This window comes from Capricornis sumatraensis, chromosome 7, assembly GCF_032405125.1.
Source record: "Capricornis sumatraensis isolate serow.1 chromosome 7, serow.2, whole genome shotgun sequence".
In the NCBI taxonomy this organism is placed as follows: domain Eukaryota; kingdom Metazoa; phylum Chordata; class Mammalia; order Artiodactyla; family Bovidae; genus Capricornis; species Capricornis sumatraensis.
The window spans coordinates 64,353,394-64,375,645 of record NC_091075.1 but is presented as its reverse complement, the minus strand read 5'-3'; positions in this window follow the sequence as shown (position 1 = coordinate 64,375,645).

Below are 22,252 nucleotides of genomic sequence, written 5' to 3'. Positions count from 1 at the left end.
ACAGGGGAAAAACCTGGCAGATGTCACCTCACCCAAGGGATCAGAGTTAACATCACACGGGAAAATTGATACCATACACCTCCTGAAGTAATGCTCCAAAAAGACACAAACACACGTTTGTATATTTTTGCCAAAACTACCTAATCTGAATTTAATCAAGAAGAAACATCAGACTGTCTCAAAATTGAGGACCATTCTACAGAATAACTAGCTAGTACCCTTCAAAAGTATCAAGGCCATGGAAGACCAAAAAAAAGAGAAAGCCGGGAAATAGTTCCAGATTAAGAGACAAAGGTGACGTGTCAACCACACATAACTTGTGACTCGAGGTCAGATAGAGGACGTTCGGAAGACAACTGACCAGATTTGGATAACATACGCAGATTAGTTAATGGTAGTGTATTGGTACTACTTTCCTGGGTTTGATCATTATAGTGCCTTTATGTAAGATGAGAACATGTGGGAAATTTAGGGGAATAGTATATGGGAATTCTCTGATTTTTTGCAAATCTGAAACTATCTAAGAAATTTTAAAAATGAGAAAGTGTTAAAAAAAATTCTTAAAAAAATTTCTGACCCCTAAAACGTTTGCATCTTTCTGGTTTCAGGAGTCCATCCGTGGAAGTTGTAGCATAAGTGATTTCAATTTACGATATTGTCTTAATTATCATTTTCTACCTTTAGCTCTCACTTAATCTGCTGTAATGTTCTCCTAACGATGGCAGTCTCCAGTCCACTCTTTATATTACAGTTAGAATGATCTTTTAAAAGCTAAAATATGATCGTGTCACTTGCCTCCAATGACTTCCAAGTTTCTCTAAGGGTCAAGCTGCCAAGATGACTTCCACTAAGAGTTTCTTCACATTGACGTTCCCTTTTCCCATGGTTTGCCTCCTTCTCTTCTTTGCTTCATTAATTCTACTAATCTTTTTAAACACCAGCTTAAGCCTTCCCTGATCTTCTTGACTTGATCAAACAACTCTATCACAGATAGAACATATAGTTCTAGCCTTTTGAGCATCTGTCACTTGTAATCTTACATGTTTGTGTGGTTATTTGATTAATGATTGCCATTTCCTCTGCATGGGAATTTAAGCAACATTGGATCTCTAGTGTGTACCTCAAAATGTAGTATTCAACAAATATCTGTTAGACAAATAAAATAAATAAGCCATATATGAATGTATCTATAAATGATTCTTCCAAAAAACTGGAATAAGCTTTTCGAAAATTAATATATAAAATTTAAAAGGTATAATTTTTAAATATTTCACCAAATAAACATAATTTAAAGACACTAACTTCTACAGCCCTTCTTGCTGTAAACACATTTCTGTGTCTAATATAGATTTTTGAAGTTTCCTAAACAATTTTTCCTGAAATAATTAAGGCAGATCTGTTGGCAGTTTGTACTTAATATCATGTCTTCCAAAGGAATTTTAGTAAGTTACTTCAAGGATAGATATTCTTAAGTAGAAAATATAAGTAGAAGTAAAATGTCAGAAATGAAAGAATAAATGTCTCACTAGAAAGATCAATATAATTTCTGTGATTGGAAATCTCTTGGTTTATAGCTTCAAGGCAGCAGAGGCAAAGGGGAAAATTCATTCACACGAGGAAGGAATCATACTATTCATTTAGACAGATCTATATTTCCTTATTCTTGGCACTGTGAAGTTAGCTTGTACATGAAAGAATGGTAAAGCAACTTTGGGGCCAAATTCTCTTTACAAATCTTCCTTAGCCTCAGCGTGACAATCTCCAGGTCCATGTTCTACATTTTTAAAGTTTTTATTATAGTATAGTTGATTTAAAATGTTGTGTTAGTTTCTGCTGTATAGCAAAGTGAATCAATTATACATATACATATATTCACTATAGGTAATTATAGAGTATTGAGTAGCATTCCCTGTGCTAAACTGCTAAGTCACTTCAGTCGTGTCCGACTCTGTGCAACCCCATAGACGGCAGACCACCAGGCTCCCCCGTCCCTGGGATTCTCCAGGCAAGAACACTGGAGTGGGTTGCCATTTCCTTCTCCAATGCATGAAAGTGAAAAGTGAAAGTGAAGTCGCTCAGTCGTATCCGACTCTTAGCTACGCCATGGACTACAGCCTACAAGGCTCCTCCATCCATGGGATTTTCCAGGCCAAGAGTACTGGAGTGGGGTGCCATTGCCTTCTCCGCTGCGCTGAACAGTAGGTTCTTATTAGTTATCTATTCTATATACAGTAGTGGATGTATGTTGATCTCAATCTCCCAATTCATCCCTCCCCTACCCTTGCCCCTGGTAACCACAAGTTTGTTTTGTACATCTGTGACTCTATTTCTGTTTGTAAATAAGTTCATTTGTAGCAATTTTTAGATTCCACATGTAAGCAGTATCAGATGATATTTGTCTTTCTCTGTTTGACTTCACTCAGTGTGATATCTCTAGGTCCATCCATATTGTGGCAAATGACATTACTTTGCTCTTTCTCATGATTTGGGTAATATTCCATTATATATATGAACTACATCTTTATCCATTCCTCTATTGATGGGCATTTAGGTTGCCTCCATGTCCTGGCTATTGTAAACAGTGCTGCTAAGAATGTTGGAATGCATGTACCTTTTTAAATTATGGTTTTCTCCAAATATATGTCAGGGGTGAGATTGCTGGATCATATGGTAGCTCTATTTTTCAGTTTTAAAGGAACCTCCATACTGTTCTCCATAATGGCTGTACCGATTTGCCTTCCCAGGAATGGCATAGGAGTGTTCTTTTTTCTCCACACCCTCTCCAGCATTTATTGTCTCTAGATTTTTTTTATTATGATCATTCTGACCAGTGTGAAGTGATGATACCTCACTGTAGTTTTGCTTTGAATTTATCTAATAATTAGTGATGTTCAGCACTTTTTCATGTGCTTTTCAGCCATCTGTATGTCTTCCTTGGAGAAATGTCTAGATTTTCTGCCCATTTTTTGATTGAGTTGCTTTTTAAAAATGTATTTATTTTTCTATTGAAGGATAATTGCTTTAAAAATTTTTTTGTTTTCTCTAAAGCCTAAGCATAAATCAGCCATTCAGTTCAGTTCAGTTGCTCACTTGTGTCCAACTTCTTGCAACACCATGGACTGTAGCACACCAAGCCTCCCTGTCCATCACCAACTCCCAGAGTTTACCCAAACTCATGTCCATTGAGTCGGTGATGCCATCCAACAATCTCATCGTCTGTTGTCCCCTTCTCCTCCTGCCTTCAATCTTTCCCAGCATCAGGGTCTTTTCAAATGAGTCAGCTCTTCGCACCAGGAGGCCAAAGTATTGGAGTTTCAGCTTCAACATAAGTCCTTCCAATGGACACTCAGGACTGATCTCCTTTAGGATGGACTGCTTGGATCTCCTTGCAGTCCAAGGGATTCTCAAGAGTCTTCTCCAGCACCACAGTTCAAAAGCATCAATTCTTTGGGGCTCAGCTTTTTTATAGTCCAACTCTCACATCCACACATGACCAAAGGAAAAACCATAGTTTTGACTAGATGGACCTTTGCTGGCAAAGTATTGTCTCTGCTTTTTAATATGCTGTCTAGGTTGGTCATAACTTTCTTTACAAGGAGTTCAGTTCAGTTCAGTCCAGTTGCTCAGTTATGTCCAACTCTTTGCAACCCCATGAATCGCAGCACGCCAAGCTTCCCTGTCCATCACCAACTCCCGGAGTTCACTCAGACTCACATCCATTGAGTCAGTGATGCCATCCAGCCATCTCATCCTCTGTTATCCCCTTCTCCTCCTGCCCCTAATACCTCCCAGCATCAGAGTCTTCTCCAATGAGTCAACTCTTCGCATGAGGTGGCCAAAATATTGGAGTTTCAGCTTTAGCATCATTCCTTCCAAAGAAATCCCAGGACTGATCTCCTCCAGAATGGACTGGTTGAATCTCCTTGCAGTCCAAGGGACTCTCAAGAGTCTTCTCCAACACCACAGTTCAAAAGCATCAATTCTTCGGTGCTCAGCCTTCTTCACAGTCAACTCTCACATCCATACATGACCACAGGAAAAACCATAGCCTTGACTAGACGGACCTTTGTTGGCAAAGTAATGTCTCTGCTTTTGAATATACTATCTAGGTTGGTCATAACTTTTCTTCCAAGGAGTAAGCGTCTTTTAGTTTCATGGCTGCAGTCACCATCTGCAGTGATTTTGGAGCCCCAAAAAATAAAGTCTTACACCACTGTTTCCCCATCTATTTCCCATGAAGTGATGGGACCGGATGCCATGATCTTCGTTTTCTGAATGTTGAGCTTTAAGCCAACTTTTTCACTCTCCTCTCTTCAGTTCTTCTTCACTTTCTGCCACAAGAGTGGTGTCATCTGTATATCTGAGGTTATCTATATTTCTCCCAGCAATCTTGATTCCAGCTTATATTTCATCCAGTCCAGCGTTTCTCATGATGTACTCTGCATATAAGTTAAATAAGCAGGGTGACAGTATACAGCCTTGACATACTCCTTTTCCTATTTGAAACCAGTCTGTTGTTCCATGTCCAGTTCTAACTGTTGCTTCCTGACCTGCATACAGATTTCTCAAGAGGCAGGTCAGGTGGTTTGGTATTCCCATCTCATGAAGATTTTTCCACAGCTGTAGGTATGCATATATCCTCTCCCTTTTGAACCTCCCTTCTATCTCCCTCCCCATGCCACCCCTCTAGGTTGATACAGATCCTGTTTGAGTTTCCTGAACCATACAACAAATTCCCATTGGCAATCTCTTTTACATATGTAATGTAAGTTTCCATGTTACACTTTCCATATGTCTCACCCTCTCCCCAAGTCCATAAGTCTATTCTCGATGTCTGTTTATCCATTGCTGCCCTGTAAATAAATTCTCCAGTACCATTTTCTAGATTCTGTATATATGCTTTAGAATTTGATACTTACTGTTCTCTTTCTGACTTGCTTCTCTCTGTATGATAGGTTCATACACCTCATCAGAATTGACTCAAATGCATTCCTTTTTATGGTTCTATGGAGTAATATTCCATTGTGAATATGTACTACAACTTCTCTATCCATTCATCTGTCAATGGACATCTAGGTTGCTTCCATGTTCTAGCTATTGTAAACAGTGCTGCAATGTACAATAAGATACATGTGTCTTTTTCAATTTTGTTTCCCTCAGGGTATACGCCTAGGAGTTGGACTGCTGGGTCATATAGTGGATTTATTTCTAGTTTTTTAAGGAATCTCCATGCTGCTGCTGCTAAGTCACTTCAGTCATGTCCGCTTCTGTGCGACCCCATAGACGGCAACCCACCAGACTCTGCCATCCCTGGGATTCTCCAGGTAAGAACAGTGGAGTGGGCTGCCATTTCCTTCTCCAATGCATGAAAGTGAAAAGTGAAAGTGAAGTTGTTCAGTCATGTCCGACTCTTTGCAACCCCATGGACTGCAGTCTGTCAGGCTCCCCGTCCATGGGATTTTCCAGGCAAGAGTCCTGGAGTGGGTTGCCATTGCCTTCTCTGAAGGAATCTCCATACTGCCCTCCATATTGGTTGCATCAATGTAATTCCCACCAACAGTGCAAGAGTGTTCCCCTCTTTCCACACCCTCTCCAGCCTTCACCATCTGTAGACTTTATGATGAGGGCCACTCCGACCGGTGTGAGGTGATACCTCACCATGGTCCTGATTTGCATCTCTCCAACAATGAGCAATGTTGAGCATCTTTTCATGTGTCCTCTAGCCATCTGCATGTCTTCTTTAGAGATATGTCCACTTAGGTCTTTTTCCACTTTCTGATTGGGCTGTTTGTTTTTCTGGTATTGAGTTTATGAGTTGCTTGTATATTTTGGAAATTAATTCTTTGTCAGTTTTTCATTTGCTATTATTTTCTCCCATTCTGAGAGTTGTCTTTTCACCTTGCTTATAGTTTCCTTTGCTGTGCAAATGCTTTGAAGTTTAATCAGGTTCCACTTGTTTACATTTGTTTTTATTTCTGTTACTCTGGGAGGTGTATCATAGAGAATCTTGCTTTGATTTATGTCACTGAGTGTTCTGCCTATGTTTTCCTCTAAGAGTTTTATAGTTTTTGGTCTTACATTTAGGTCTTTAATCATTTTGAGTTTATCTTTGTGTACAGTGTTAGGCAGTGCTCTAATTTCATTCTGTTACATGTAGCTGCCCAGTTTTCCCTGCACCATTTATTGAAGCGGCTGTCTTTGCTCCATTGTATATTCTTGCCTCTGTTGTCAAAAATAAGGTACCCATTGGTGCATGGATTTATCTTTGGGCTTTCTATCTTGTTCCGTTGGTACTGGTTTTTGTGCCAGTACCATACTGTTCTAATGACTGTAGGTTTGTAGTATAATCTGAAGTCAAGAAGGTTGATTCCTTCAGCTCCATTCTTGCTCAAGACTGCTTTGGCTATTCGGGATCTTTTGTGTTTCCATATGAATTGTGAAATTTTTTGGTTCTAATGTTGTGAAAAATGCCATTTGATAGGAATTGCATTGAATCTGTATATTACATTTGGCAGTATATTTTCACAATATTGATTCTTCTTACCCAGGAACATGGAATATCTCTCCATCTGTTTATGTCATCTTTGATTTCTTTCATTAGTGTCTTATAATTTTCTGTGTACAGTTATTTTGTCCCCTTAGGTAAGTTTATTCCTAGATATTAATTCTTTTTGTTGTAATGGTGAATGAGATTGATTCCTTAAATTCTCTTTCTGATTTTTCATTGTTAGTGTGTAGAAATACAAGTGATTTCTTTGTATTGATTTTGTATCCTGCAAATTTGCTGAATTCACTGATTAGCTCTAGTAATTTTATATTACTATCTTTAGGGTTTTCTAGGTACAGTATCATGTCATCTGGAAACAGTGAATGCTTTACTTCTTCTTTTCCAATCTGGATCCCTTTTTTTTTTTTCCTTCTCTGATTGCTGTAGCTAGGACTTCCAGAACTATGTTGAAAAATAGTGGTGAAAGTGGACACCCTTTTCTTATTCTTGATCTTAGGGGCAATGCTTTCAGTTTTGCACCATTGAGAATAATGTTTGCTGTAGGCTTATCATATATGGCCCTTACTATGTTGAGGTAGGTTCCTTCTATGCCCATTTTTTGAAGAATTTTAATCATAAATGGGTGCTGAATTTTGTCAAAGGCTTTTTTTGCATCTATTGAGATTTTCATATGGTTTTTGTCTTTCAATTTGTTAATATAGAGCATCACCTTGATTGATTTGCATACATTGAAGAACCCTTGCACTGCTGAAATAAACCCAACTTGATCATGGTGTGTGAGCCTCCTGATGGGTCGCTGGACTCTGTTTGCTAACATTTTGCTGAGGATTTTTACATCTATGTTCATCAGTGATATTGGCCTGTAGTTTTCTTTTTTGTGTTGCCTTTGTCTGGTTTTGGTATCAAGGTGATGGTGGCCTCATAGAATGAGTTTGGAAGTGTTCGTTCCTCTGAAATTTTTGAAACAGTTTTAGAGGATAGACATTAGCTCTTCTCTAAATACGTGATAGAATTCTTCTGTGAAGTCATCTGGCCCTGGGCTTTTGGTTTGGGGGAGATTTTTGATCACAGCTTCAATTTCAGTGCATGTAATTAGATTGTTCATAATTTCTATTTCCTTCTGGTTCAGTCTTGGCAGATTGAACTTTTCTAAGAATCTGTCCATTTCTTCCAGGTTATCCATTTTATTGCCATATAGTTGTTCATAATAGTATCTTTTAGTCCTTTGTATTTCTGCATTGTCTGTTGTAACCTCTCCTTTTTCATTTCTGATTTTGCTGATTTGATTTTTCTCTCTTTCTTTCTTAATGAGTCTGGCTAATGGTTTTCCAATTTTGTTTATCTTCTCAAAGAACCAACTTTTAGTTTTATTAATCTTGACTATTATTTCTTTCATTTCTTTTTCATTTATTTCTACTAGGATCTTTATGATTTCTTTCCTTCTACTAACTTTGGGGTTTTTTTGTTCCTCTTTTTCCAGTTGTTTTAGGTGTAAAGTTAGGTTGTCCATATGATATTTTTCTTGTTTCTTGAGGTATAACTGTATTGCTGTAAATTTCCCTCTTAGAACTGCTTTTGCAGCATCCCATAGGTTTTGAGTTGTCGTGTTTTCATTGTCATTTGTTTCTAGAAAATTTTTTATTTCCCTTTTGATTTCTTTAGTAACCTGTTGGTTATTTAGAAACGTGTTGTTTAATCTCCATATGTTTGTGTGTCTTACAGCTTTTGTAATGGATAGCTCATCTCATAGCGTTGTGGCCAGAAAAGATGCTTGATATGATTTCACTTTTGTTAAATTTACTGAGGTTTGATTTGTGATCTAAGGTGTGGTCTGTCCTGGAGAATGTTCCATGTGCACTTGAGAAGAAGGTGTATTCTTCTGCATTTGGATGGAATGTCCTGAAGATATCAATGATATCCATCTCATCTAATGTATCATTTAAGACTTATGTTTCCTTATTAATTTTCTGTTTTGATAATCTGTCCATTAGTGTGAATGGGGTGTTAAAGTCTCCTGCTATTATTGTGTTATTGGCAATTTCTCCTATTAAGTCTGTTAGTGTTTGTCTTATGTATTGAGCTGCTCCTATGTTGGGTACATAGATATTTACAATTGTTATGTCTTCCTCTTGGATTGATCCCTTGATCATTATGTAGTATCCTTCCTTATCGCTTATAATCTTCATTTCCAGGTCTATCTTGTCTGATATGAGGATTGCTACTCCAGCTTTCTTTTGCTTCCCATTTGCGTGAAATATATTTTTCCATCCTCTCACTTTCAGTCTATATGTGTCTTGAGGTCTGAAGTGGGTTTCTTGTAGACAGCACATATATGGGTCTTGTTTTTTTTTATCTATTCAGCCAATCTGTGTCTTTTGGTTGGAGCATTTAGTCCATTTACATTTAAAGCAATTATTGATATATATATGTTCTTATTGCCATTTTCTTAATTGTTTGGGATTGATTTTGTAGATCTTTTTTCTTCTCTTGTATCTCTTGACTATATAAGTCCCTTTAACATTTGTTATAAAGCTGGTTTGGTGGTACTGAATTCTCTTAACTTTTGCTTGTTTGAAAAGCTTTTTATTTCTCCATCAATTTTGAATGAGATCCTTGCTAGGTACAGTTAATCTTGGTTGTAGATTTTTCCTTTTCAATAGTTTAGATAGATCCTGACATTCCCTTCTAGCCTGCAGAGTTTCTGCTGAAAGATCAGCTGTTAAGCACTTGGGGTTTCCCTTGTATGTTACTTGCTGCTTCTCCCTTTCTGCTTTTAATATTCTTTCTTTGTGTTTAGTCTTTGTTAGTTTTGATTAGTATGTGTCTTGGCATGTTTCTCCTTGAGTTTATCCTGTATTTGGCTCTTTGTGCCTCTAGGACTTGATTGACTGTTTCATTTTCCATGTTGGGAAAATTTTCAACTATAATCTCTTCAAATTTTTCTCATACCCTTTCTTTTTTTCTTCTTCTTCTGGGACCCCTATAATTTGAATGTTGGTGCACTTGACATTGTCCCAGAGGTCTCTGAGACTATCCTCAGTTGTTTTCATTCTTTTTACTTTATTCTGCTCTTCAGAAGTTATTTTCACCATTTTGTCTTTCAGCTCACTAATTTGTTCTTCAGCTTCAGATATTCTGCTATTGATTCCTTCTAAGGCAATGGCACCCCACTCCAGTACTCTTGCCTGGAAAATCCCATGGATGGAGGAGCCTGGTAGTCTGCAGTCCATGGGGTCGCTAAGAGTCAGGCATGACTGAGCGACTTTACTTTCACTTTTCACGTTCATGCATTGGAGAAGGAAATGGCAACCCACTCCAGTATTCTTGCCTGGAGAATCCCAGGGACGGGGGAGCCTGGTGGGTTGCCGTATATGGGGTCGCAGAGAGTTAGACACGACTGAAGCAACTTAGCAGCAGCAGCAGCAGCAGAGTATTTTTAATTTCAGTAATTGTGTTGTTTGTCTCTGTATGTTTATTCTTTAATTCTTTTAGGTGTTTGTTAATTGATTCTTCCATTTACTCCATTTTATTTTCAAGGTTTTTGATCATCTTTACTATCATTATTCTGAATTCTTTTTCAGGTAGTTTGCCTATTTCCTCTTCATTTATTTGGACTTCTGTGTTTCAGTTTGTTCCTTCATTTGTGTAGTATTTTTCTGCCTTTTCATTATTTTTTTTTAACTTATTGTGTTTGCAGTCTCCTTTTCCCAGGGTTCAAGGTTGAATTCTTTCTTCCTTTTAGCTTCTGCCCTCCTAAGGTTGGTCCAGTGATTTGTGTAAGCTTCATATAGGGTGAGATTTGTGCTGAGTTTGTTTGTTTGTTTTTCCTCTGATGGGCAAGGCTGAGTGAAGTGGTAACCCTGTCTGCTGATGATTGGGTTTGTATTTTTATTTTGTCTGTTATTTAGATGAAGTGTCCTACACAGGGTGCTACTGGTGGTTGGGTGTTGCCAGGTCTTGTATTCAGGTGGTTTCCTTTGTGTCAGTTCTCACTATTTGATATTTCCTAGGGTTAGCTCTCTGGTAGTCGAGAGTCTTGGAGTCAGTGCTCCCTCTTCAAAGGCTCAGGGCTTGATCTCATAGACTGCATAAACTACAGGGGAGGCTATCACAGATGCAAAGGCTAGATGTTTTGTTGCTGTGAAGATGAAATTCTGATTCACGGGTCCTAACTGGGTATCTCAGGCCAGGAAGAGGGTCCCATCACTCTGGGACTGCTACAGGGCTTCCCAGGGCCCTCAGTAAGGATGAGAAGAACAGTGAATTCAAAGAGCTCAGGGGCGCCTCACTGGTGCTACTAGCAGTCAGCTTCCAAGCCCACTCATCAACAGAAACCCTCTCTCTGGGCTTCTATTTCAACTGTGATGGTGGGGCTCCAGAGGGCTTGAGCCTCACCTCTTCTGTAAGTCAGGAGAAGCTTGAGGGTGCCCAGCATCTCTTATAGACATGAAATCAGTCCAGAGATTGCTCTCACTATAGTAACATGGGCCAACGCCATCCCAAGATGAGTGGGGTAAAGCCCTGGACACCATGGAAGGCATGGTGGCCCTGGAGAAGAACTTGAACCAGGCCTCTTGGAGTCTGTTTACTGAGCTCTGAGCAGACCAACCCCCAGCCTTCTGACTTGCCAGAGAACTATCACTTTTTTTTTTTTTTTGATATGTAGTTGCATGAGCTGTTTGAATATTTTGGAGATTAATACACCTCCTAGAGTAATGAAAATAAAAACAAGAATGAACAAATGGGGCGTAATTAAATTTAAAAGTTTTTGCAAAGCAAAGGAAACCATAAACAAAAAGACAACCCAAGAATATGGGAAAATATTTGCAAACAACAAAAGCTGGATTTAACCCTATCTTTTCTAACTTACAAAGTTTGTAAATTCAAAAAAAAAACCACTTCTGTATGAACTTTAGTTTCAGCAGCTAAAAGAGAGTGACTGAAAGAACTTACTACAGAGAATTTTGTAAGGAATCAAAGTAATCACGTGTGCACAGACCCAGAGCCCTGGGTCTCCACTCTTACAGTTTAATGTGTTGTGCTGACAAGAGCAAAGAATATTCAACCTAGACGTCTCCAATGGCCTCGAAAAGAAGATAAAGATAATGAGTGAGAGGGAATAGAAACCTTACATGAGTACTATGGACTGAATTGTTCCCAGCCCCTCAAAATAATCCTATGTTAAAGCCTTAATGCTCAGTGTGACTATATTTGAAGCTAGGACCTTTATGAAATAATTAATGTTAAATGAGCTTATAAAGGTGAAGCCTTTGTGCATGTGCACAGTCATGTCCAGCTCTTTGTGGCCCCACGGACTGTATCCCGCCAGGCTATCTCTGTCCATGAGATTCTCCAGGCAAGAATACTGGAATGGGTTGCCACTTCCTCCTCCAGGGGATCATCCCAACCCAGGAACAGAAAAGGCATTTCTTGCATTGCAGGCAGATGCTTTACTGCTTGAGCCATTGGGGAAATTCAACCTGTGGAATTAAGTGTTCTTATAAGAGACACCAGAGATCTTGCTCTCACTCTCTCAGTGCCATGCAATGATACAACCAGAAGTTGGTGATCTTCAAGCCAAGAAGAGAATCCTCACCAGAAAATGACCCTGCCAGACCTTTGTCTAGTACTTCTAGACTCCAGAACTTTGAGAAACTAAGTTTCTGCCATTAATCTATAACATTTTGTTATGGCAGCCTGACTAATACAATGAGGGAAATACTTGATTTGATTTTTATCCTAAATGTTTAGTGGAAACAACTGGAGAAAAAAATTCATGAAGGTTAAAACAAATAATAGAATATCCTAATAAAGCATCTGCCTGGAATGCAGGAGACCTGGGTTTGATCCCTGAGTTGGGAAGATCCCCTGGAGAAGGAAATGGCAACCCACTCCAGTACTCTTGCCTGGAGAATTCCATGGAGGGAGGAGCCTGGTAGGCTACAGTCCATGGGGTCGCAAAGAGTTGGACACGACTGAGCGACTTCACTTTCACTTTCTTTAATAAGTAATTTAGTGAACACACAGTTTAGAACTCAGCAGTTAACAAGTTTATTATCAAAGGCCTAATCCCTGCACAACTTGCTATGGAATATTCCAAGCACCCTTGCTTTCAGAGTCTGCTTTTATTTTGGCTAGATGCAAGTCAGTGAAAGTAAATTCCCCCTTGTCTAATTAGATGTATAGTTCATTTATCCCCCTTTTTGCAACACAAATAATGAAGTTCTGATTAATCAGTTCTAAAGCAAAAGTAAACACTCTGCTGCACTTAATTAAAAATTAAATTCCTCTGGAGAGCTGATTACAAGAGGGAGTCAGGATATGCCTTTATTAAATAAGTGTTGCTTGCAGGACGATGTCAGAGACAGACCTTGGGGACTTGTGCATTCAGATAACCGAGAACACACTCAGACATCCAATGAGGTATCTTCACATTTCCATTTTCAACAAAGAATGGGTGTAGAGAGAGGGGCCAAGGGCACTTTCAAGAATTTTTAAAACTACTGAGGCCTAAGGTTCTAGTTACAGTTATCCAGAGAACAGCTATTCAGGTAATCTCCACTAAAACAAAAAACAGCAAATTTCTTATATATATAAAAATGGCATGGTCATCTTGCACATTCCAATCTAAATTATAAGTAAAGGTAGCATCCTGATTTACTAAAAGTATAAGCCAGACATTGCAAAATTATCTCAATATTACTGCATCTAACTGCATATAATCATCAAGAGCAACATTTCATTTTCCCATCCCATGCCTGTAGGACTCATCACTGTTTCTGAAGAAGAGATATAGTCTCAAGTTAGGGACCACTGAAGATGTAGTTCTGATGATATAAATCAAAATCTTGATCTGCACACAAGGGCTATAAGGAGCTTCCTGGAGCTATAAGGGCTTCCTGGTTGACTCAGTGGTAAAGAATCTGCTTGCCAATGCAGGAGGTATGTGTTCAATCCCTGGGTAAAGAAGATTCCTTGGAAAAGGAAATGGCAACCCACTCCAGTATTCTTTCCTGGAAAATCCCATGAAAAGAGGAACCCAGCAGGCTACAGTCCATGGTGTCACAAAAGAATCAGCTATGACAGTGACTAAGCAACTATAGCAATGGAGCTATAAAACAGATCTCGAGTGTTCAGAGTTTGTTAATCCATCCTCACACAGTGTAGTGACATACGTGTCATTCTGCCACCCAAAAGACTGGTTTCTTTATAAAGCTTGTTCTAACGCAACATAAATTTCTATGTTAGGAATATAAATTCCCATGTTCTTTAAATGCAAAGAGTGTTCAAATTATTTTTATCCTTGTAGTAAAATTATTTTCCTCTTTCTGTAAAGTGTTATTAAGCACCTATATTATGTATCATTTACAGATAAACTTCTTTGGGAGTGCTTTTTAAACTCTTAAAAGTACAAATTAGAATAAGAAAATATGTGAACAGTCTAATGACAAAGTTAAAGTTTGTTTCTATTTCTTTTTCTCTTAAGATTATGCATTCTTAAAGCTAGAATTTTCAAGCTAAATTTCTTCCTTGGATCTTCTTTATTCTTTTGGATACTGTTCTTAGAAGTCTTAGTTAATCATTTGTTTATATAGCATCTTTCACATTTTGACATATTCTTTGAAAATGAGGAAAAACTTTTATGCAGATATATATCAACAAGCAACTCAAACTGAGGAATGTTTCCTATGTAATCATCAATGAAACATATTTTGTACATCATAAAAACAACTAACATACTTACAAATAATCTTAAGTTGTATCTTTATGATGGTTTAATGAAAATTCAAAGGGTGATGGCTACAGAGCTATCACCACATAGAAATAAGAAAAAATGCTAGAAAAGAAAATTCCGCAAAGATTCATTCAGTAAGAGATCTTAGAAATGGGGTGTTTTATAAAAGCTATTTTCTAGTTAATTTTCAACATTTTCAGTAGAAAACTTGTTTAACTCTTGCTGAAAATGTTGGAAAATGGTGCTTGTCTGAGTTCTTTAAAATAAGTGCCAACCAATTATTTCTTGGTTTAGTAATCAGGATCCCCTTTGTACATTATTATTGCTGTAGAATAGAATGAAATAGAAAATAAAATTATTCTGAAAGACTGTTGACACCCAAACATCTTTGGAAGATGTCTATTTTTAAAATAAACCATTAAAAAAAAAGATTGTTTTGTTGTCTTCATCATTTCCTCAAACAGAAAGTAAAAATAATTTATTAACAAACTCAGGTTCTTTCCACTGAAAGATATTTATGCAGATATTATTGAACATAAACCTGTTATTTTAACCTGAATGAATAGAAAAAATGACAATATTGGTTTCTTTTATAAATATTTCAGAAGACTGTCATAGACTACAATAATTAACTTAAAGTTTCAAAGAGATGTGAAGCATATTAGAGCTTCCAGCTTGCGAGTTAATGCATTCCATATGTGATTCAGACAGAAATGAATATATCTGGAAAAATAAGAAGAGTCTACCCCAATTCTGTTTTTGTGTCTGAGTCTTTAAGGGAAAAAGAAAATGAAGACTTGATGAAGTGGGAGTAGTGGTATGGATTGAATCATGAATTAAAGTTGAATTTCCATAGGATTTGGTCCCCATTTGACTTAATAAAAGAAAGGTTTTTGCTCTTTCATTCTTCTTTGTTTGTTTTTAAAACCAATGTTACTTTTCATTTATATAGTTTAAATAATGAGGAAAGCACTGCAATGTAATAGAAATAAAAGGCAGAAATTCTTTATCAGCTGTACAACCCCATCACTGCCTGGGGAACCACGTTCAGATTCTTTAATCTCCTTGAAGTTCTGTCTCCTTATCCATAACCTACTTGGAGAGGGTTGCATTTAATATATATTAATTAGTTCAGACAATACCTAACAAAAAGAGATGCTAAATAAATATCAATTTTATTTTTTCACAATATTTTCTAAGGGGAAAGTTCATCTTTCATTATTGTTTCTGTTATAAGAAATTACTTTAATCCATGAAATGAAGAATCATTGATTTTGACTTTATAAACATTTAGCCAGTGATATCATGGACTCATATGGCAGAGTTATTAAAGAAGAAAATGATTCATGATGAAATTGAGCACAAAAGTACAAGATTTTACACAGTAAGAAATTGGAATGTATTAATAACATGAAATCATTTAAATTAGACTATACAAAACCCTAGATAGATTTCTGCTGTGTAATATAATAAGGAAAAATTTTAAAGTTATACCCCCATATAAAGTCAATATGTTTCTTACAGATGGTACTATGAAATCAAATCTGATGTAATGCCTTCCTTGTGTGACCATAAATTTCCTTGTTCAAAACTACTATAACAATAAACTCTTTTTAAAACATACATCCAACACAGGAAGTGGAGAAAATATACCATATATGACACTTTTAATGAAATATTTCCAAATTAAGAATATATATGATCTAATTATGGAAGATATCAAAAAAGTATTAAAAATTTTAAGAATAAAATTAAAAACAAATGTCCAGTCAAGCAAATGCAATCACTGAAAAAACTGTAGTTTTATAAATCTGGTATACTTTTCTAATCAGTCTCTTATTAATTATTAAAATATGATTGTTAGATATATTTTTATTTTTCCTTGCTTTGTTCTTCTCCCTTTGATTTCCTTTCTTTTTTTTCTTCTCCTTCACTTATTCCTTCTCCTCTTTTAATTTCCTTTTCTTTCACTAATTGACCAAATCTTTGTGACCCCCATGGACTATAGCCCACCAGGCTCCTCTGTCCATGGGATTTTCCAGGCAAGGATGCTGGAGTGGGTATTCCTCCTCCAGGGGATCTCCCCAACCCAGAGGTTGAACATGCATCTCTTATGTCTCCTGCTTTGGCAGGTGGATTCTTTACCTCTCGCATCTCCTGGGAAGCCCAGCAATTGAGAATTTTTCTTATTAAAATAGCCTGCTATATCTGTATCTTAGAATCAGCGACCGCATCTGTCTCACACCTACATGAAATTGATTCAGGTTCATGCTCCTCACTGCATTTCTTGTTATTCAGTCACTCAGTCATCTCCAATTCTTTCCAACCCCATAGACCGCACCACACAAGGCTTCCCTGTCCTTCACCATCTCCCAGAGCTTTTTCAAACTTACTTCCACTGAGTCAGTGATACCATCCAACCTTCTCATCCTCTGTCATCCCCTTCTCCTCCTGCCTTCAGTCTTTCCCAGAATCAGGATTTTTCTAATGAGTCAGTTCTTCGCACTAGGTGGCCTAAGTATTAGAACTTCAGCTTTGACATCAGTCCTTCCAATGAACATTCAGGGTTGATTTCCTTTAGGATTGACTATTTTGATCTCCATGCTGTCCAAGGGACTCTCAAGTGTCTTCAACACCACAGTTCAAAATCATTCATTCTTCAGTGCTCAGCCTTCTTTATGGTCCAACTTCCATATTTGTACATGACTACTGGGAAAACCATAGCTTTGACTATTTGGACCTTTGTTGGCTCTGGATCACTGCATGACAGGACAATAAACTGAGACACAAGATGTGTTTAATAGTGGCTTTATTAGGAAAACCAGCAAATGGAGAACATGGTAGACTAATGTCCCACAGAACCATCTTATCCAACTTAGAATCCAGGCTTATTTTATACTAAAAGAGGGACAGAAAATGGGTGAGGGGAGTGGCTAGTTTTTGCAAATTTCTTGCTGCCAACCAGACCCAGTTCAGCTCAGTTCAGTCATTCAGTCATGTCTGACTCTTTGAGACCCCATGAATCGCAGCACACCAGGCCTCCCTGTCCATCACCAACTCCCGGAGTTCACTCAGACTCACGTCCATTGAGTCAGTGATGCCATCCAGCCATCTCATCTTCTGTCGTCCCCTTTTCCTCCTGCCCCTAATCCCTCCCAGCATCAGAGTCTTTTTCAATGAGTCAACTCTTTGCATGAGGTGGCCAAAGTACTGGAATTTCAGCTTCAGCATCATTCCCTCCAAAGTAATCCCAGGACTGATCTCCTTCAGAATGGACTGGTTGGATCTCCTTGCAGTCCAAGGGACTCTCAAGAGTCTTCTCCAACACCACACTTCAAAAGCATCAATTCTTCAGCACTCAGTTTTCTTCACAGTCCAACTCTCACATCCATACATGACCACTGGAAAAACCATAGCCTTGACTAGACGGACCTTTGTTGGCAAAGTAATGTCTCTGCTTTTGAATATGCTGTCTAGGTTGGTCATAACTCTTCTTCCAAGGAGTAAGTGTCTTTTAATTTCATGGCTGCAGTCACCATCTGCAGTGATTTTGGAGCGCCCCAAAATAAAGTCTTACATTGTTTCCACTGTTTCCCCATCTATTTCCCATGAAGTGATGGGACCGGATGCCATGATCGTTTTCTGAATGTTGAGCTTTAAGCCAACATTTTCACTCTCCACTTTCACTTTCATCAAGAAGCTTTTTAGTTCCTCTTCACTTTTTGCCATAAAGGTGGTGTCATCTGCATATCTGAAGTTATAGGAGGGATATTACTATTCTTTATTCTTGCTGCTGTCCCCATGTTACTGCAAACCTCCAACAAGAAAAAATGTTATTCTCTGTTCTGCAATGTTGTATCTCTATATAAATGAAAGGTGTTATGCCTTTAAAGGTCAAGTCTGGGGCTTCCCTGGTGGTTCAGACTATAAAGAATCCAAGTATAAGCAGGAGACCCAAGTTTGATCTCTGGGTCAAGAAGATTCACTGGAGAAAAGAATGATTACTCATTCAAGTATTCTTGCCTAGAGAATCCCATGGATAGAGGTGCCTGGCAGGCCACAGTCCATGGGGTCACAAAGAGTCAGACATGACCAAGCAGCTGACAATGGGAGGCAGAGCCTTGGGAATGAACTAGCATGTGTGTTTGAGGCTATAATCCATGTTCTTTACAAAGGTGCAGAGCCAGCATGACTAAGCACAGGCAACAGAACACAAAATTTATAGATCCAGTGCAGAGTTAGATTTGCTCTCAGTTACAATCACACTTCCCTGGTGGCTCAGAGGTTAAAGCGTCTGCCTCCAATGCGGGAGACCCGGGTTGGATTCCTGGGTCGGGAAGATCCCCTGGAGAAGGAAATGGCAATCCACTCCAGTATTCTTGCCTGGAGAATCCCATGGACGGAGAAGCCTAGTAGGTTACAGTCCACGGGGTCGCAAAGAGTCGGACAAGACTGAGCGACTTCACCTCACCTCACAATCACACTGGGAAAAGCTAATTCTGCACAAATAGTAATCAGAAAGGAAGCAAATCTTTCTTTCATGTCTTGAAGAACATTGCAACCAAGTTTCTTGGAAGACCTACCACTCCCAAAGTCTGCTACTTTTGTACCTCTCTCACGTTAAACCTAAATTTCGGTAAAACTCCAGTCCTATGCTTTCTCTTATCTTAAACCTGTCACCCATTTGCTTCAAAATTAGTCACCCCACCTAAATTATCCCTTTTCCCCCTGACTCTCAGATATTATCATATTGTGATTCTGAATCACATATACATAAAACCGAAAGGAAGGAAGGAAAGAAGGAAGAAAGGAGAGAAAGAAAAAAAGGAAAAGAAAGAATAAAAAAATCTGAGAACTGGGTTTGCAAAGTCTCGCCTGTCCTAAGAAGGTGTGACGGAAGGCTAAGATGGGATATCCTGTCATGTTGATAAATTTTGTCTGCGTCATGATTATGCTAAGCATTTTTCTATTGTATGAAAAATGATTGTGAACATATTTTAGTGACCAGGCAACATTAACCTAGCATAATTTCCTGAATCCATTTTCTACTATTGAACATTAAGGGTGTTTCCAATGTTTCATTATTATAAATAACAACACAATTATATTTTGGTACACATCCTTGCCAATATGTGTTATTTATGGTCTTTTTGATAATAGCTGTTCTGACAGGTATATGGTGATATCTCATCATGGTTTTAATATGCATGCTGGTATGAGCAAGATAGCAGTAGAGAGTTAAGAGGTACAAACTACTATGTGTAAAATAAAATCTAAAGATATACATACAGCACAGGGAATTTAGACAATATTTTATAATAATATTAAATGGAATATTATCTATAAAAATACTGAGTCACTATGTTGTACATATGAAACTAATATAATATTGTAAATCAACTAGAATTTAAAGGGAAAAAAGAAAAAGAAAACTATATCATTCACAATACCATCAAAACAAAAAATAATTAAAAATAAATTTAACCAAGGAAGGGAAAGATTTGAAAACTATAAGACTTTGATCTTTTTTAGTAGACTATTTTTTTTTTTTTACTGTATTAAGGGCATAAAACCCAAGGGTATTTTAACACTTATTGCAATATTAATACATGGCCATGATCTAATATGTATCTGTGAGTAAAGAAAAAATGGGCAAAAAGCAAATGAAAAAATATCAGCATTTATGTTATGCCTATCATGTGTCAAACTTTCACGATCACTCTGGAGCTACTTAGAATCATCTCTTGCCTAAATCTATTTAGACATATATTTTGCTTACATCATTAAAATCCTTTCACTAAACTGCTCTCAAGGAAATCATTCTAAAACAAAACTAGTCAAGCTATTTCTCTGTTGAAAACAGTCATTGGTTTCCTTTTAATTGTAAGATACAGTCTCAATTTAGCAAATAGAAGCATTTATGAAGTTGTATTTGACCAGCTATCTAGTTTCATGACTTTTATGTTCCATTGCCCCCAAGATACCAATTCACTTGCGATTGCATGTGCCTTTACACTTTCTGCCCATTCTGTTCAGGTTGCCTTCACACTTCTGTATGGAAACCCTAGTAATACCAAGATAGATACTACCCCCTCTCTGAGAGCTATGCACTTCTGTTTATTATTTCTATGTCAGGCATTATGATATTAACACTCCATGTGGTCTAGCAATCATGATTTTCAGTTATATTTCTGCTCCTTTTATTTACTTCATAAAACTGTTGTACATAGCTCAATGTAAAGCACATAGTAATTTCAACAAATGCTTTTTGAACTGCACTGAAATTTCATAAATTCTTACAAATATGAAGCAGATTTTTTTACAGTGCTATAAAGCTGGTTGTCCATCAAAGCAATGAAAGTTATAATTCAAGTTAATTAAAGGGCATGACGAATCAAAGCAATCAGTTCATACTGAATATCCTTAACTATTCAATTGATTTGTCATGATAAAAACATGATTCCATTTTAGTTGAAAAAAACTATGATTTTGGAGGAGAAAATTCATATTCTCTTGATTGGCTGACACTTTCTATTTATCTTGGTGTCGTTTAAATAGACCTTGAATTGCATGGTTTACCCTGCTTTCTTGTTTGTGCAAAGCAAAGAAATACTCAACAACTGGCATACCTTATCATCTAACATTTCAAGGTAATTATTTAAGACTTGTGGCTGTCACTGTAATATTGAGCTTCCACTGTTTACCCAGAAGAAACACAATGTCGTTTGTCACCATGGTACAAGGTAATATTAGCTTGAAAGTGTCATGCTTAAGCTTTTAACTATGTAATGTTTAATTTACCCTATTTTGCTTTAGAAACATTTTATACTTAATCCTTTATCTTCATCTGAGACAACTAATTACTTTTGAAAAATTATACTAATCAGTTTCATATTGCATTATATGGTAAGCACTGATAAGTAGCTCTCATTTATCAAAGATATTCATTTATCAAAGACATTCAGCTCTATATGAATTATTTGCAAGACATAAGACTTTGGATAGCAGTTGTCTTTGGTGATGCTTAAATTAGATATAGAAAGTAAACTACATGATGAACTGGAGTAAAAATATAAAAATGGAGAACTCAATGAGAATAAGAAAATAATATATTTAACATATCACATAAAATTGCCATAATCTTTAAATGGAAATAAAGATTTCATATGTAAATAAAATGAGTGTGACCTTTACTTGAATGATCAAACAGTAGCACTCTTTTTGTTAGTAGTTACATAATGATTGTATTGATAGTTTACTACTTTATAAGTTAATAATATATTTTCAACATGTATTATCTTAAAATACAATCTAACTCTCTGAACAGATTTCTGACCTATATGAAAATGAAAGCAAAATGAGGCCCACCCAAAGAAAAAAATTATAAAGAGATTGTTTGGAAGCCTTACCTGATGGTGTGTTAAGTGCAATCCTAAGCCACATAGAGTCAGACCCTTTTGCTTTTGTTAAGTTCTAGTTTATCTCATGCCTGGACCATTACAATATGCTTCTCATATCTTAATACTAGACTTCCAAAGCCAGCCCAGAATTGAATATCACTATAGTAGAGATCTAAAAATCAAACTTGATCACATCCTTCTTATTTAAAAATCTTTGATGATTTTCTATTGACAAGAGAACAAAACTGAAAAAATAAAACTGAAATATTATGGATCTATGAGTCTTTAAATACTTCTCTAGTTTACTTTTCAAACCTAATACTTATTCCATTTTACTCTAATAAAAATGCTAAGGCTCCTATACATTGAATTTTCTGTCTGTCTCAATTGTAGTATATTCTTATAAAGGTTATTTATTTAGCCATCATCTCCTTCTCCAAAGGGAAAACTCCTAATTCTTCCCTCAAGATACATCTCAAACTGTGGTTTCTTTGTGAAGTATTTAGCAACATTTCCAGGAAGATCTGTAGCACTTTCTTATATTCTCACACTAAAGCACTTGTCTTCTTAGCCTGAATTGCTTGTTTTCTCTTGTCCTAGTCTGTGGGT